At 47.8% G+C, this 17,103-nt stretch overlaps 1 protein-coding gene across 5 annotated transcripts in view; it reads left to right on the forward strand.

The window, feature by feature from the left end:
• Positions 1 to 17,103, forward strand: part of LOC101837563 (ubiquitin carboxyl-terminal hydrolase 29) — a 204,056-nt gene that overhangs the window by 124,799 nt on the left and 62,154 nt on the right. The gene's annotated exons all lie outside the window — the stretch shown is intronic.

Here is a 17,103-nt window from a genome sequence, read left to right on the forward strand (position 1 = left end):
GGCCATCTAAGTCTCAAGTTCTTGGTCACCAAAGCAGTGTCAGGTATGGATTCCTTCAGACCCAAAAGCTTGATACCGCCCGCCATTGCACTAACATATCTTGGAGGCAGGGCACCACTGTAGATGAAAGGGCTTGTTGCTGGGTTGGTGTTTACATTCTCTTGGTAGCCTGCAGAGCACCTTCCTGTACCAGAGACACTAGAACATGGGAATAAGACTCTATATAGGTACCAACTTGACTTCTCCATGTTCGGTGAGTTATGTGGATGTTGTCTTCAGTAATGGGGTCTTGCTGTCAGTTTGTGGAGAGCTGTCTATAGTCGGGCAACAGCCTGGGTTGTTTGGGGATTCCTATGGGACCCCTTTGGATGACAACTAACTTAGATATGACCCAATCCCAGTACTGGAAGCTTCATGTGGTGACAAAAGATGGCTAGATGGGGCTCTGTTTCCCCCATTATTAGATGATTTCATTTAGATCGCCTTTGTATATGAATATACTTTAGGAAGCTTCTAATACATTAGATTTCCATACTACCCCTCAAATGGCCCTTAATTTTAACTGTCTCTTCCAGTGTTCTCCCCTCTCCCCTTCCCTCTACTCTTGACGCTCCACACCAGCATCCTCTTCCTCCATCTGTACCCCATAGTCCTTTACTCTGTACTTAACCTGTGGTTCTACTGATTATAGAATCACTTGGTTATCATTGACTTAACCTGGAACTGTAAGTCAAATGAACCTTGTCCTTCCAAATTTACTTTAAAAAAACCAAGATTTAAATTTTTTCATTTTTGTGTATGCATGTGTGTCTGTGTGAGTTTATGTGTAACACATTCATGAAGGTGTCACAGAGACCGGAGGGCATTGGATACCCTGGGGCTGGAGTTAGAGATGGTTGTGAGCTGTCTGACATGGATGCTGGGAATCAAACCTGGGCCCTTTGCAAGAGAAGCAAGTGCTATTAACCATTAAGACTCCTCTCCAGACCCCAAAGTTGGTTTTTCGCCAGAATATATTACAGCAACGGAAATGGAACCAGAACGTCCCCTCCCAAGTTCACATCATGTGTGGTTTTATACACATGCGTGGATAAGTATATATGTGCGTATTCATAAACTAGGTTCTGCATAAGGAAAAAAGTGTTTGTCTGAGTCTAGTTCATTTTCCTTAACAGGATAACCTCCAGTTTTGTCCATTTCCTCCAGTCTACTCACTTAATTTTTAAAATCTGTATCTACATATGTAGGTTACCCATGTGGGGAGTGGACATGATGCCCATGTGGGCAGATGGTCAGGTGTGCACGTCTATGTGTGTCTGTCTACACGTGTGTGTGCACACTTGCGAAGGCCAGAGAGTGGCCAGTGCTCTTCTTACTTGCCCAACTGTTTCCTGAGCTGTATTGTTACTTTTGACATAGGGGCTCTTGTTGGCCGGGCTGCCTTCAAACTCTACACGTCATAACACGAGTTCTGACAGGTCTTGATAACAAAAACGCAGCGTCATGCATAGGGGAAAATGCCAAGAGATCAGAGAGAAGAAGGAGCAAGCCAAAGCCACCTTTACCTCACTAGCTTCCCAGCAGAAGCAGAAAAGAGAGCTATTCCTGTTTCCTCCTGCCGATATTCCTTTCTCTACCTAAGTCATCCCACTTCTTGTCTGTCTGTGCAGACCTCCAGACCTCTATGGTTAGCTAATGGCGAGCTCCACCCTCTGATCTTCAAACACGCTTTATTTATACAAACGAGATATCACCACAGTGTGTAGCTGAGGATGACCTCGAACTCTCAATCCTTTCACCCCAAGCCTCTCAAATGCTTGGATCACTAACATGCTCCGCATAAACATCTAGTTTATGCAGTGCTGAGGATCGAACCCAGGGCTTTGTAATGCTTCCTAAATACTCTACCAACTGGACTACATCCCTCTTCCAATGTTTTACCCTTTGAGGCCCAGCTCCAACTGTGTCATCCTACAGTGATTCTGTCAGGAGAAAACACAGAAGGTGTTTATGGACCACAGATGGCAGACCATAGCCTCAAGAGTCTGGTCCTCCCCCTTCTTAGCCAGGTTGGTTTCATGATGGTAGCTTAATCACAGGTCTCTCCTTGGGGGCTTTTTTGTTGCTTGGCAACCCACGCAAAGCTCAACCTGTTACCATGGAAACTTCTGCTAGGATGAGGAAATGAAGATGACTGAAAACCAGCAAATCTTAGAGAATGAAGTATTCTAGAACTTTGTATCAGACTAAGTGTGGGTTTAAAGAATTAGCCTAGAATCCACCAGTTAACTTGTCATTCAAATACTGTGAATAAATAAAAATTTGACTTCTTGAGTAGATGTTTCCATGTCTCTGATATTTTACTAGCTGAAATTCAGGGATGGAACTTTTCTTTTTGAGATAGGGTTTCTCTGTGTAACAACCCTGGCTGTCCTGGAACTTGCTCTGTAGACCAGGCTGACCTTGAAATCAGAGATCTGTCTGCCTCTGCCTCCTGAGTGCTGGGATTAAAGGCATGTGCTGCCACCACCCATTCCAAGTATTTTTATCACAACAATGGGGAAAGTACTTAATACATTTTTCTTTCTCCAAAATTTCAAATATACATAAAAAATTCAAGAAGTCAAAGAATTTTTTGGTAGATCTCATGTCCCACATTGTTACAAGCTTCAGCCTTCTCAGGAGGTGAATCTTTCTTTGTCTAGTTCAACTACATGGCATGCGTTACCCAGACATTAGTCACTTGGTAATCATCTCAGATACCAGAGCGATTGTTATGTAACTGTGGTCCTAGGGGACACACTCACCCCAGACAGGACACCAACAGCAGAAACAATTCTACCCAAATCTGGTTTGGAGAACCAAGGGGTCTGTTTATTGAGTTTTGCTACAGGAATATGAGCCACCCAAAGGTGACTGCATCACTGAGCATCCCACCCTGGTATGAGTATTGACCCTCAAAGGCTGCATTCTTCAAGTTCCTTAGTCAACTCCACAGAAGGGAAATCTCCTTAGCAATCTCCATTGCTTTTATAAACTTGACGGGTGGGGACATGCAAACATTTCAACCTTCTTAGTTTCCCAAGCCTGGAAACCTTCATTGGTTTCTTGAGTCCTCATGAGGCTTTTTCCTAGGAAGGAATTTTAAATTTGGAGCTACACACGGCATGGCAGACTCAGCTTCAGTAACCCTTATTTTCCTTAATAACAGACGTAAAATAGGAGCACTATCTCAGTGTTGGCTAGCTGGATGTGTTAATGAGCTTGGAGACATTGAGGCTGGTCCATTCCCCTGAACCCTAGAACATGGAGCAACATGAAACTGTCTCTCCTTAAGACTTTAGGTTCCATAGAAAAGGTAGAGGTATGGAGGTGTTTTTTGAGGCCCTTACAGGGACAGCCACTACTTACCTCCTGGTCAAGTGATCAGATTCTGAGTTCTACCTCTAACCCTGGGTGGAGACACATATTAAACTGTCCCAAACGCTACGTTCTAGTGACCCTCCCTTAAGAGTTAATTCAGCCAGGCATGGAGGTGCATGGCCTTATCTCAACACTCGGGAGGTAGAAGCAGGTGAGTCTCTGTGAGCTGAGGCCAGCCAGGACTGTGTAGAGAGATCCTGTCTCAAAATAAAAGTTAACCCAACAGGGTCTGCCAGTCCCCTAGCAAGGAGACAGTCCTCTTCCTCGGAAAAACTGATCCCCTTGAAGGTCTGCTGAGGAGATGGAGGAATAATTAACCTTCAAAGCCCCTCCTCTGGTGTAGCTGTGGACTGGTCTTCATTGCCAAGCCTGCTTGCCTTTTTTTTTTTTTGAGTTATAATAAAAAATGCAACTTTCCTTTTCCTATTTTTTGTCTATTCTTGGCCCAATGGCCCAAATCCCGAACATGATTGCCTTGGCACTCTGAACTGCTTCCCTGAGTCACCCCCACTTACCCCACCACACCTGCAGATGCTTCCAGACCGTTGTTGCTGAGTGAATCAGCTTTCTTGGACCCTAACTTAAATAATTATTTATTTATGTATCATGTATGCAGTGTTCTGGCTATATGTACGCCTGCATGCTAGAAGGGGGCACCAGATCTCATTGTAGATGGCTGTGAGCTACTATGTGGTTGCTGGGAATTGAACTCAGGACCTCTGGAAGAGCAGCCAGTGCTCCTAACGTCTGAGACATATCTCCAGCCCCTAGACCCTAATTTAAAACATGGCTTTCTCTTGCCCTCTTCTCCATCTCCCTCCTCCTGGAAGATGCTGAGATTTACAGCTTGCCTCCCCATGGCTTCTCAAAGTTTCCTTCTGAGTCTTTTCCAATTCTTTGATCAAGGAAGCTGAGAGCTCACAAATGGGAGCCCCAGTTCTCCAGCAACACTGTCACCTCAGATGAGACGTGAGATGGAAAGGTGAAATTTCTCCACATACATGTATGTTTTGAGCTCTGAAAGTCCTTATTCAAAGGCCCCAAATGCTCTGCTAGGATCACTGACGGGTGGTGGCAGACTGGAGCCCATTCTGCCCTCCTTCTTCTGGCCCCTCCCTTCTGATGCACATAACCACTATCTCTGAGGGAGATTTAGCAACCCTGTGCCCTTAGAAACAGATTCAGGCCCAGACCATCACCATGGAAACTGCATCAGGACTGCATAGAGGTGGGAGGAGCTGGTAACTGGAATTTTCCACTCTTTGGATTCAATTCTAAACCATGACTGACACACAGTGGCCCTTCGTTAGATGTTTATTGAGAAAATGAATGACTAAAACCTAATGCAGTCAGCGGGGTATCTACCCAACCACTTTTGTTTTTAAAGATTTATTCATTTTTATTTATGTATTTGAGTGTTTTGCCTGTATGTATGTATGTATGTATGTATATGTAGTATGTACATGTCTGATCCCACCCCCCATAATCCAGAGAGGGTATTGGATGCTCCAGAACTAGAATTACAGACCACTGTGAGCCACCATGTGTGTTAGGAGCAGCAAATTCTTTTAACTACTGAGTCACCTCTTCAGTCCTGACCCAACCACTTTTATCTCCTATGATGGACCAAGTCCCTTTGATGGCACAGTACACTGAACATAGAAGTCACGATACAACAACAGATAAATAAGGGCTGCAGATATGGCCCAGACAACAGAGAACTTATCTAGCATCCTGGGTTCGAGTCCCAGCATCACATAAACTGGGTGTGGTGGTGCACACCTGTAATCTCCGGGGGAAGAGGGAGGAATTTCAGATGCTCAAGACTGTTATCAGATACACAGAGAGGTCAACAGGCCCAGCTCCCAGCGTGATGAGATTTGGAAGTGAGACTTTGGGGAGATGACTATGTCATGAGACTAAGGCCCTCAGGAGTAGATTTAACATTCTTATGAAAGATGTCTCCAAGAAATACAATCTATCTTTACCATATGAGAACACAGTAAGAGGTAGGTGTGTGTCTGCAACCCCAAGTAATCCTCAGTTGATGGGGAACCTGTTGCTGCTTTGATCTCAGATGCCCAGCCTCCAGAAAAGTGATAAATTTGCTCCTACCATTAAGAACATGTCTTACATTTATTTATTTATGGGGTTGAGAGGCACATCCGAGTGTGGGGGCCAGACGGGAACTTGCGGGAGTCAGTTCTCTCCTCATAGCTTTGGTTATAAGCCTAGCCTCTAACAGCGGAGCCATCCCTCTAGTCCCAGCTCTCTCTTTCTACCACGCGGGTCCCAGGGACCACACTCTGGTCATCAGTCTTGATAGCAAGAGCCCTTTACCTGCCCAGCCGTCTACCTACAGCCCCTACCATTTAGGATCCACCTTGTCTATAGTACTTTGCTATGGCACTCTGAGAAGACGAGAGAAGTGTTGTGGTCTTTCCCTATGAGGTGGGCTATAGTTACCTTCATTTACCAGTTGAGAAAATGAGGTTCAGTCTAAAGAGCCTCGGTCACCCGGAGTGAGAATGGCCACCCAGACTCCAGGACAGCGATGCCAGTGGTAGGAAAGATGTTGAAGGAGGCCTTACAGCTGACCTTCTGGGAACTCCAGTTGGAGGGGTAGGAGGCATAGCAGCATGGGATGAAGAGCCAGCTCCGGCTTACCTGCATTCAGTGCTGTGATTTCTTTCTCCCAGAGCTTGGAGAAAGTTATTCTCTCATTTCGTCTCCTATTCACCCTCTTCAGGTATTGACCCAAGCAGCTAGCAGCTGACATATCTAAAATATGATTTTCTAGAAGGTGGAGGTATAGGAGGTCTTCTGTGTACTCACACAGAGTGGGGGGAGGCAACGCCAGAATCTACTTTGTCTAAAATGAAATCTATCAATAATAAGGAGAAACAGGATATTTTTCATCCACAGCATCCACCTACTTATCCATTCTTCCACCTAATCCCCCACCTGTCCTCTTATGCATCCATATAGCCATCAACCTTCCATTCTTATGTACATACATAAATACATACAAACACATGTATGCACACATATATGCAACCATCCACCTTCCATTCATCCATCCATCCGTCCATACATTCATCTGCTTGTTCATTCAACTATCTGTGCAACCATCCATCTGTCCACTCACCCATCTAGACATCCAGGCATCCATCTACCTTCTTTTCATTCCTCCATTCACCGTCTATCCACCCACCCATCCATCCATCCATCCATCCATCCATCCATCCTTCCATCCATCCATCCATCCATCCTTCCATCCATCCATCCAACTAGCTAAGCTTTCATCACCTGTCCACTCATCTACCCATCAACCCACCCACCTACTCATCCATCCACCTGTGTAATCATCTACCTACCCACACACCTATGCATTTCTTCTTCCTTGCATCTAATTATCCATCCAAATCCCTCTGCAGTGTCCTAAATGAAAGCCCCCCTTTCACATCCTAATTCTCAGAACCTGTAAACATTGTCTAATAGGGCAAAATGGACTTACAGATGTGCTTAGACCAAAGGTTTTGAGCGAGAGGTATTACCTTGGATTGCCGGTGTCATATGGGTCATCACAAATCTCCTTGTAAGAGAGAAGCAGAGAGGCTGGAGGTGCAGTTCAATGGTAGAGCACTTGATGAGCATCCGTGAGTCCCCATGTTTGATCCTAGGAGGGAGGAAGGGAGGCGGCCTTACAACCACCCAGCCACCTGCACATATATCCATCTGTTGTCCATCTATCCTCTTATGAACACTCCGCCCTTCATCTATGATCATCTTAGCTATTCCTTCACCCATGATTCTTCTATTCATCCATCCATGCATACGTACATCCCCCATTCATGACCTTCCATCATCCATCCATCCATCCATCCATCCATCCATCATCCATCATCCATCTTACAGTTCTTCAATCTATTCATCTTTTATGCATGATCCTTCTATCTATCAATCCCCTCCATTCATAATCCTTCCACCCATAAGTTATCTATACATACTTACATTCATGCATACATACATACATACATCCTCCATTCATGATCATTCTGTCCATCATCCATCCATCCATCCATCCATGATCTTCTATCCATCTGTCCAGCCACCTATCAAGCCAACAAAGAGAGGGACTGTTTCTCTGAGAAAGCACAAGTATATTAACCATGTATTAGTTTTTCTCTCGTGCACTGAAGAGCTGCAAATTTTCCTGTACTAGTCTAGATTGTATTTTTAGCTTTGTGGACCATATGTTCCAATTTACAATGCCACTTGGCCATTGTAGCAAGAGAAGAAAAAGTAGTCACAGACAAAACATAAATGATGGGTGTGCCTGTGTCCCAATAAAACCGTGTTTTACAAAAACAGAGCAGGCCATCTTGCAGAAGACTCCTAACCATCTGGGCCTGGATGATTCAGCCTCTAACTCACTTCCTGAGCAAATCTCATCCATTTTATCTCTTGTACGTTCTCCATACTAGCATTCAGGCTTCCGAGGGGTTCCACAGGAGTGGTGGCAGCCATCAGCTGCAACGCTGAAGTATGTGCTTGTCTGGGTGTGTGAGAATGTGTGTGTGTGTATACATTCACTCCGTGGGTATATTGGCCAGCATGTGGAGATGAGAAGATAATTAAGGGAGTTGCTCAACTTCAACCTTCTTGTTTCTTCTGTGCTGCAAACGCCAATGTACCCCAGGGTAGATGTCCCACAGGCTTTCAGCCATTTCTCCTGTCTCCCGCTCCCGTCTGACTCTGACTCTTTCTCTTGGGTTCCAGAGAAGGATCTCAGTCAGGTTGGCATGTCAAGCCCTTTCAACCACTGAGCCATTTTACCAACCTGACCATGGTAGGGTTTCAGTTTTCCTTCTTCCTTTTGGTTAAAGGGATAAGACATACAGTCTACAGACTGACCTAAAGTAGCTGTGTAGCCAAGGGTACCTTTGGATTCCTGGCCTTCCTGTATCCACCTCACCTTGTGCACCGTCACCCACATTTTTTAAAAAGTTTTTAATGAAAAGAGCTTTTGAACGTGCAGTAAAAGTTAAAATTTTCCACTGAACATCCATTATACCAACTCTCGAGTCTGCTGCCACTAACATTTCACTTCTTTTTTTTTTTTAAACTTTTAATTAAATTTCTGTTATGGCGCAGCTAAGATCACCTCAGCTCTAGGAGGGCAGCGAGCATTTGGTACATAATGTCTGGGGAAGTGTCTGGCTCCCGGAAGCAGTTTGGTCGATATTTCTGATTGAATGCGGGGGTGAGACACTGGCCTTAGGAGATATTTGGGATTGCTCTCACGTCCGCGGTGTCTGCATAAACCAATATTCGATTTCCGCCGAGACACTGACGATGACGCATTTTGACGTGTGCGAAATGCGCACACGATTGACCTGTGCGGGGGAGTTTGACGTCTTTTGCCACGTTCCTCCCATGGGGTTCTCATCTTCTCGAGGACAGGTCCAGGAGCTCGGGCGGTTGCCATGGAAACCTCCGATGAAATCAGGGATGTGAGGGGCTGGGGGAAGATGCAGGGAGAGAGCTGCAGAGAATGGAATTTTCCAGGCCCTGCAGTAAGATGGTGGATTGAAAAATCAAAGCTTGCCTCAAGTGCTGGAACTCAGCTCTACCTTTTCATACCCTGGGGCTTTTTTCATTGCCCATCATGTCCTGAAGTCTTCTTTTTGCCTTTTAGGAGTCTGGGGTTCTGGGTTTATCGATTCCCCCCATTCCTTCTTTGAAAATCCTTGGTGCTCCACGTATCCCTGTCTGTCTGTCTGTCTGTTGACGCGTGACTGTGGAAGATAAAAGACCAATGTGGGGGATCTTCCCCAGTCACTCTCCCCTTCCCGTTTGAGATGGGCTCTTTCACACTCAGGAGGTAGAGTTACAGTCTTACACCACCACCGCCAGCTTTGTTTGTAAGGGTGTGTGTATGTGTGTGCGTGCACGCGCGCGCACATTCTAAATTCAGGTTCCCACGAAGGCCAGAAGAGCGTATGGGAGCCCTTGAAACTTGAACTACAGGAAACTGTGAGGAGCTTGAGGTGGCTTCTGGGAACCAAACTCAGGTCCTCTGTGATAAGAGCTCTTAACCACTTAGACATCTCTCCACCCCCTACTTTTTCTTTCTCTTTCTTTCCCTTTGAGAGGCAGAGTCTCATCCCGTACCTCAAGCTGACCTCACTCTCAAGACAGTCCTTCTGCCTTAGCCTCTCAAATGCTGGGATTGCGGGTATGAGCCACCACTGGCTTCTATTCTGCCACCTAAGTTCATAGTTGATTGGGTATTATAATGTTACTCCAATTTTGTATACCGTGGTGTACCCTTATTTGTAGGGAGCATATACCAAGAGTCCCGGTGGATGCCTAAAAGCACAGATATCTCGGAAACACATTAACAGCACAGGGGTTGACCTGGTCGTCAAAATGGCTGCTGAGCGGCACCATGTAGAGCATGGCTATCCCAGACAAAAAGATCATTAACGTCCCAGATGAAACAAAAAGGGATGGTGCAAGAGTTACATTGCTCTACTGACAGTCATCTGCACCTTAAAAAAGCATGCGAGCTCTTCATTTCTAGAATATTCCATCTAATGTTCTTGGTCTTCAGATGGTTACAGAAAATGCAGATAATGGAGGATGACTGTCTGGCGTGATGGAGTGGAAAGGGAAGGCGATACTGCTTAGACTCACTGGCATGGCCAGCTCGTGACAGGTCTGGGACTCCAGCCCTGGCAGTCTGATTCTTAGGTAGTCTGCAGTCTTCAGCCAAGGCTTGCTTGTGCTCAGATGTCCTTCCAGAGGCAGCGCACCCGAGGCATGAACATATGATCTCAGACGGGACTTAATCGTTATCTGACTCCATCCATCTTGCTCTTTTTGTTGTGTGATTCTTCCTGGGGAAACACAAGGAAACAGGGAACCCACAGCCGACCAAAGAAAGGATTTCATCTGGGTTTATCTTCATGAACCAGCGGTTTTGTTAGGATACCTAGGAGAGCCTGCATGAATCTAAGGCACCAGGGAAAAAGGTTGACCCCAGGATGGTTGTCAGCTCTTAAAGGCTGCATTCCACTAGCTTCCTGCAGCATCTACATCTCCACCCAAGATGTTTCTAGTCTCTAGTAGTCATTGCTGCTTATATAATACTGGGGACAAAGCTGCCCACCTACCCAATCATCCATACATCAATCATTCACATAATTGTTTTGTTTTGCATTTTTTGAGACAAGGTTTCTCTGGGTAGCCCTGGTTGTCCTGAAACTCACTCTGCAGACCAGGCTGGCCTCGAACTCAGAGATCCACCTGCCTCTGCCTCCGGAGTGCTGTGACTAAAGGCGTGGGCCACCACACCTGGCCACCCATCTATTTATTAACCCATTCATCCATCTGCCCACCCATGCATTCATCCTTCTGTTTCTCTGTTAACGCCTCCGTCTGCCTTCCTGTTCATCCATCTGTGCCATATTTCCACCCATCCATGCCTTCATTTATCAATTTATCCATCATCCATCCATTAACACATCCATTCATCCAGCCAGACAGCCAACCAGATAGTAGCCGGCCATCTATCCACATATTCACCCATCTATCAACCTATCCATGCATGCATCCGACTATTCAACCATCCACTCATGCATGCACGCACCCATCAACCTATCCATCCGCCCACTCATCCAAGAGAAGAAATAGTCCTAGAAACAGTATGTAGATGACTTCACCATCCACTCGTGTTTCAACCCTCTAAGTGAAATCTAAGGGGTGTTACACATCCCCTGCCCAGTTCCCGCTCCGAATTCACCTCCATAGCCTCCCCCATTTGCTCACTCCCCACCAGACAGCCCAGCTTCCCCGTGTCCTTTCAATACAATCAATGTGCACCACCTTCACGTGCTGCCCGATGAGGTTCCCTCTGCTCTGGGTGGCCACTTTCCTCACAGCCCAAAGGCTCTTCCCTCCTCCCTCCATTCCCGCCCTCTCAATCAGCACCATCTTCAGGAAGACCTCCTAGACCGGCTCCTCCCCCAAAGAAGCCTCTCCTCTCTGCATCTCATCTGTTTCCACATCTTAGAACTGGTCCCCATTTGCTGTTTTGAGCTAAAGGGATTGACAGGTGAGCCCCAGTGATGAGTGAGCTATCAGGGGAGAGTGAGTCTTGTCTTCCCCTTTGTCAACTACTTTCAACTGACTGTCCACTCGTCTTGGGACTTCAGTAAGTATTTTCGGAATAAGCACATACCAACAATTATTTTTTGTCTCACCTTTTTGGGACAGGGTCTCACTACTAGCTCTGGCTAACCTCAAACTCGACATTGTCCTGCCTTGACCTCTAAATTGCTGGGATTAGAAGCAAGTATCCCTGTGCCCACCACACACACACACACACACACACACATGCACGTGTATAATAGATAAGTACATAATTGTGCATTGTGTTGGTGTGAAAGGAGGTCACAGGACAGAATCCAAGAGTCGCTTTTCTCCTTCCATTGTGTATTTCCTGGGACTCACACTCAGGGCATCAGCGTCTGCAAAAACATTTGATCCAATGATCCTTCCATATCCCAGCCCTCATATACCAATCTTAACCTTGAAACGAAATGCGCAGGTCACCTAGTAACAGAAACGTGGACTTTTTTATTTTTCCACTGCGTTTAGTCCTCCAGGCAGAAAATGGGACATGCAAAATGGAAAACAATGGAAAACAGTTCAGCATCTATGCATAGGCCGATGTACTTATCTGGCTATCTAGACAAGCATCTGTGTGTAAATATGCACTTGATAAATGAGTGGTGGGAATATCGGCTACCTCCATACTTAGATAGGAGTCTTCATTTTACTTTGAATGAGTAGAAGCTTCCATGCCCCCCCCCCACCTCCTGCAGGGACGGGCACAAGAGACGCAGTACCACGTGAGCCTGGCACAAGACACAGGACCAAGCAGAGCCCAGCCAGCCAGCCTCCTCTGTCCCAGTGGTGTGACTCTGACGTCCACCTAGTCTGCTCCACTCTCAGCTCAGGAGCCCACACAGTCTGCAGCAACAGGGGCTGGCTCAGGCTGTTGCCAGGGAAACCACAGCAGGAAGTGGGGAGGGGGGAGACTCAGGGATGGAGGCAGGACAGAGGGCCCCTTACATCGATGCTCTCATCCCCCAGACAGGCCGTGTGCAGACCCCACATCCCACCCTGAACACAGTAGGCCTTCAGCACCTGTTGCAGAGCCAGGGCCACTGTCCTGACCCCATTCTGGGGCGGGGACAGCTCCCTCCCATCACTGTGAAATCTGCTCTTTGGAACTGGGCTCTGCAGGTGTTTCCACCCCAAAGCCTTGGGGCTTGAGATGGCCCGATGACATCACCCCTCTGCTGCAGGGAACCCTGTGTGAGGAGAGGAACCGGGCCTGGTGAAGGTGGGGTGCTGACTGCTCCCACGGGACACCTGTGCTGTCTGCAACTCCCATCAGTGTCCTGGGACCCCCAGCCGAGTCACAGAGAGGCAAGGGCTCTTCCTGCCCAGGTGGCAGAGCCACCCCTCCCCTCCCGGGAGTCAGCAGACTGCAGCTGAGCTCCAAGTGACAATGGACTGCTGGGAGGATGAGGCAGCTCCAGGCTCCCAGGGAAAGCAAGCGCGAAGCAGGGCAAGCTTCCTGTTTCACAGGAACATGGCGAAAACTACTGGTTTCTGAAATCAAGAGAGTAAGGGAGGGATGGGATGGAGGGACAGACAGCTCGAGTGCCCCATGGTCATGGTCTCCTAATAGCCCAAGCTTGGGTTTAGTGGCCTGCCATCGCCATCATTCAATTCTCAACAATTTTCTTTGTTGTTCTTTTTTTGTTTTACAGAATTTCTCTGTGTAACAGCTCTGGCTGTCCTAGAACTCACTCTGTAGACCAGGTTGGCCTCGAACTCACAGAGATCCACCTGCCTCTGCCTCCTGAGTGCTGGGACTAAAGGTGTGCACCACCACCTGGCTTCTTTTTCTTTTAAATTTAATTATGTGTATTTATTTTGTTTGTGGGGAATGGTGGATTCCTGAGCCACTGTGCATGTCTAAAGGTCAGAGGACAACTTGGAGGTCTTAGTTTTCTTCTTCTACTACATGGATCCCGGGGACTGAACTCAGGTTCTTAGGTTGGAGGCATCTTTGAGGCTCCAGCAGTTGTATCTTTGATTATTGTTTTATCATGTCTAACCATGTTTCTTGGGGCCACCTCCTGGGCCACTCACTCAGGTTCTAGGCTATCATGGATTCTGGACAGGGTCTCACTTGAAATGGATCCATCATGAATGTGGGTAACATCATTCCAAGGCTGTGGTCCTGGAATTAATGAAAAGGAGAAAGGGAGCTGAGCGTTGCCCCTGCCGGCCCCTGGGACACCACGGAGACAAACTCAGAAGGTCTGGGAAGTCACACAGCCCACTTGGGATTTCAGACGCAAACACGGCTGGCAAAGGGGCCAAGGTCAGATCTCCATACATGGTTTGCGGCTTTAAAGCAAGCCAGATTCCTTTTAGTCTGAGGCGATATCTGTGGCAGAGCCTCCTCCTGGGAGTTGCTTGCAGGACTCAAGGACCCTGGAGGGGTGTGGCTTCCTGGGGAGGCTCAGAGGTCAATACCAGGGATCAACTCCACTTCTGCTACTTGTCAGTCGGCAGGAAAGTGAAGAGATAAACTTGTTCCCATCTTTGAAGATTCCACCAAGAAATTTCTGTCCTTTAAGTCCTCAGTGAGCACCCCCGATCCCTGCCTCCCCTGCTCTGCCACAGCCTTCTGGCGGGTCGACCTCCCTCCCACCATTCCCTCATGTCCTTTCAAAGTCTTTGTATTAGCTGTGTCATCGCTGTCACAAAATACCTGACAGACTACACAACTCCAGGAAGGAAGGCTTGATTTGTGCCTACGGTTTGAGGGTACGGTCCGTCCTGTTAGGGAAGTCTTGGAGTCAGTCACCTGAGGTAGTAGTGGTCACATTGCATTCAGTTAGGAGGAAGGGAGACATGAATGGCAATGCTCAGCTCCCTTTCTCCTTTTCATTAATTCCAGGACCACAGCCTTGGAATGACGTTACCCACATTCATGATGGATCTTGCCATGTGTTTTGGTTTGGTTTGGTTTTCCAGACAGGGTTTCTCTGCGTAACAGCCCTAGCTGTCCTGGAACTAGCTCTGTAGACCAGGCTGGCCTCGAACTCACAGAGATCTGGATGTCTCTGCCTCCCAGGTGTTGGGATTAAAGGCATGTGCCACCACTGCCCTGCCTTGCCACGTCTTTCAATCCAATTTAGAAGGTTCCTTCACAGACTAGAGGATAACGTCCTACATGATTTTAGAACACGTCAAGTGAACAATCAAAATGCACTGTCAGTCTCCTTTACAAGAACAAAAATGTTTTTATGTATTTATTTGTTTATTTACTTGTGTGGGGGCATGCCACCGCGTGTGTATGGAGGACAGAGGACACATTTTGGGAATTGGTTAAGTCCTTCCACCATATGGATCCCCAGAATCAAACTTAGAGGGTCAGGCTAGGTGACAAATGCCTTTACATACTCAGCTATCCTGATGGTACCCTCAAACAGATAAAAAGGAAAATCATGCAGCAAACCCCAGGGCCACCAGAAGCCCATGGCCATCCTGGTCTCTGGCTCCCTTATCTGTCCCTTTCAAATTGATGTGACAAAAGAGGCCCACGGTTTTCGCTATGTTCCTGTGAAACAGGAAGCTTGCCCTGCTTCGCGCTTGCTTTCCCTGGGAGCCTGGAGCTGCCTCATCCTCCCAGCAGTCCATTGTCACTTGGAGCTCAGCTGCAGTCTGCTGACTCCCGGGAGGGGAGGGGTGGCTCTGCCACCTGGGCAGGAAGAGCCCTTGCCTCTCTGTGACTCGGCTGGGGGTCCCAGGACACTGATGGGAGTTGCAGACAGCACAGGTGTCCCGTGGGAGCAGTCAGCACCCCACCTTCACCAGGCCCGGTTCCTCTCCTCACACAGGGTTCCCTGCAGCAGAGGGGTGATGTCATCGGGCCATCTCAAGCCCCAAGGCTTTGGGGTGGAAACACCTGCAGAGCCCAGTTCCAAAGAGCAGATTTCACAGTGATGGGAGGGAGCTGTCCCCGCCCCAGAATGGGGTCAGGACAGTGGCCCTGGCTCTGCAACAGGTGCTGAAGGCCTACTGTGTTCAGGGTGGGATGTGGGGTCTGCACACGGCCTGTCTGGGGGATGAGAGCATCGATGTAAGGGGCCCTCTGTCCTGCCTCCATCCCTGAGTCTCCCCCCTCCCCACTTCCTGCTGTGGTTTCCCTGGCAACAGCCTGAGCCAGCCCCTGTTGCTGCAGACTGTGTGGGCTCCTGAGCTGAGAGTGGAGCAGACTAGGTGGACGTCAGAGTCACACCACTGGGGCAGAGGAGGCTGGCTGGGCTCTGCTTGGTCCTGTGTCTTGTGCCAGGCTCACGTGGTACTGCGTCTCTTGTGCCCGTCCCTGCAGGAGGTGGGGGGGGGGGCGCATTGCGCGGGGAGCCTCACCTGATGAGGAAGTTGGTGGGAGCCCAGCAGGCCAGCAGGGTGTGCTCTCACTGTTTCAGCGTTTCTTCGCACGTGGGTGCCCGTGTGCAGACAGCCAGACAGGGGTGCAGACCTGTGAGTGTTTCTGGGTCTGCGTGACATCTTCCGTGGCCTGTCCTCGATCTGGAAGTTTAGAGCATGGGAGTGAAAAAAAAAAGCACAGTCCTATCTGCATGCTCATGTGGATCATGCATTTACCCCTAAATTAAAAACGTATGTGTTAGGGCTGGCTGACTTGGTGGGTTAAGGCACTATGTTCCACCGAGAATGGTGACCCGAATTTGATCCCTGGAACACACACGGGGAAGGAGAGAACCAGTTCCTGCAAGGTCTTCACCCACGGGGTGACACAGGAGACCCTTCTCACCCTCTCTGTCTCTCGCTGTCTCTCTCTCTCACACACAAATAAATAACAATGTGAAAATTTTACATAACTGTTTATTCTGAAAATACTCATTGAAGTCTCAAGATGAGTGGACAGTCAGTTGAAAAGTAGCTGATAAAGGGGAAGACAAGACTAACTCTCCCTTGATAGCTTGCTCATCGCTGGGGCTCACCTGTCAATCACTTTAGCTTAAAACAGCAGATGGGGACCAGTTCTAAGATGTTGTGTTGGAAGAACACAAGGAAGCAGGGCTGTTTGATGCAGAGTGAGAAAATGAGGAAGGGTGTGGAGGTGAATTCAGAGAGGGAACTGGGCAGGGGATATGCAACACCCATTAGATTTCACTTAGAGGATAGAAACATGAGTGTATGATGAAGTTACTCACAATATTTTTCAGGCATCTGCTTCCTTTCCTACATGGATGTACGGATACACGGATGGCTAGGTGGGTGGATGGATGGATGGATGGATGGATGGATGGATGGATGGGTGAATTAGCACACGAACAGATAGATATATGGATGGATTAATCAGTGAATAGGTGAATGAATACACGCATGGATGGTTGGTTGGATGGATGGATGGGTGGTGTATAATATAAAATCATCACAGAATACAGGGATTTTAAAAGCGCACGACAGAGACAACAAGCGCAAAGGGAATTTTTCCACAGTCTCACCCCACCACCTTTTTGAGAGGGGTGCAGGGCTGTGCGGAGCTGAGCCAGT

This window comes from Mesocricetus auratus, unplaced genomic scaffold (genome assembly GCF_017639785.1).
Source record: "Mesocricetus auratus isolate SY011 unplaced genomic scaffold, BCM_Maur_2.0 Super-Scaffold_100037, whole genome shotgun sequence".
In the NCBI taxonomy this organism is placed as follows: Eukaryota; Metazoa; Chordata; class Mammalia; order Rodentia; family Cricetidae; genus Mesocricetus; species Mesocricetus auratus.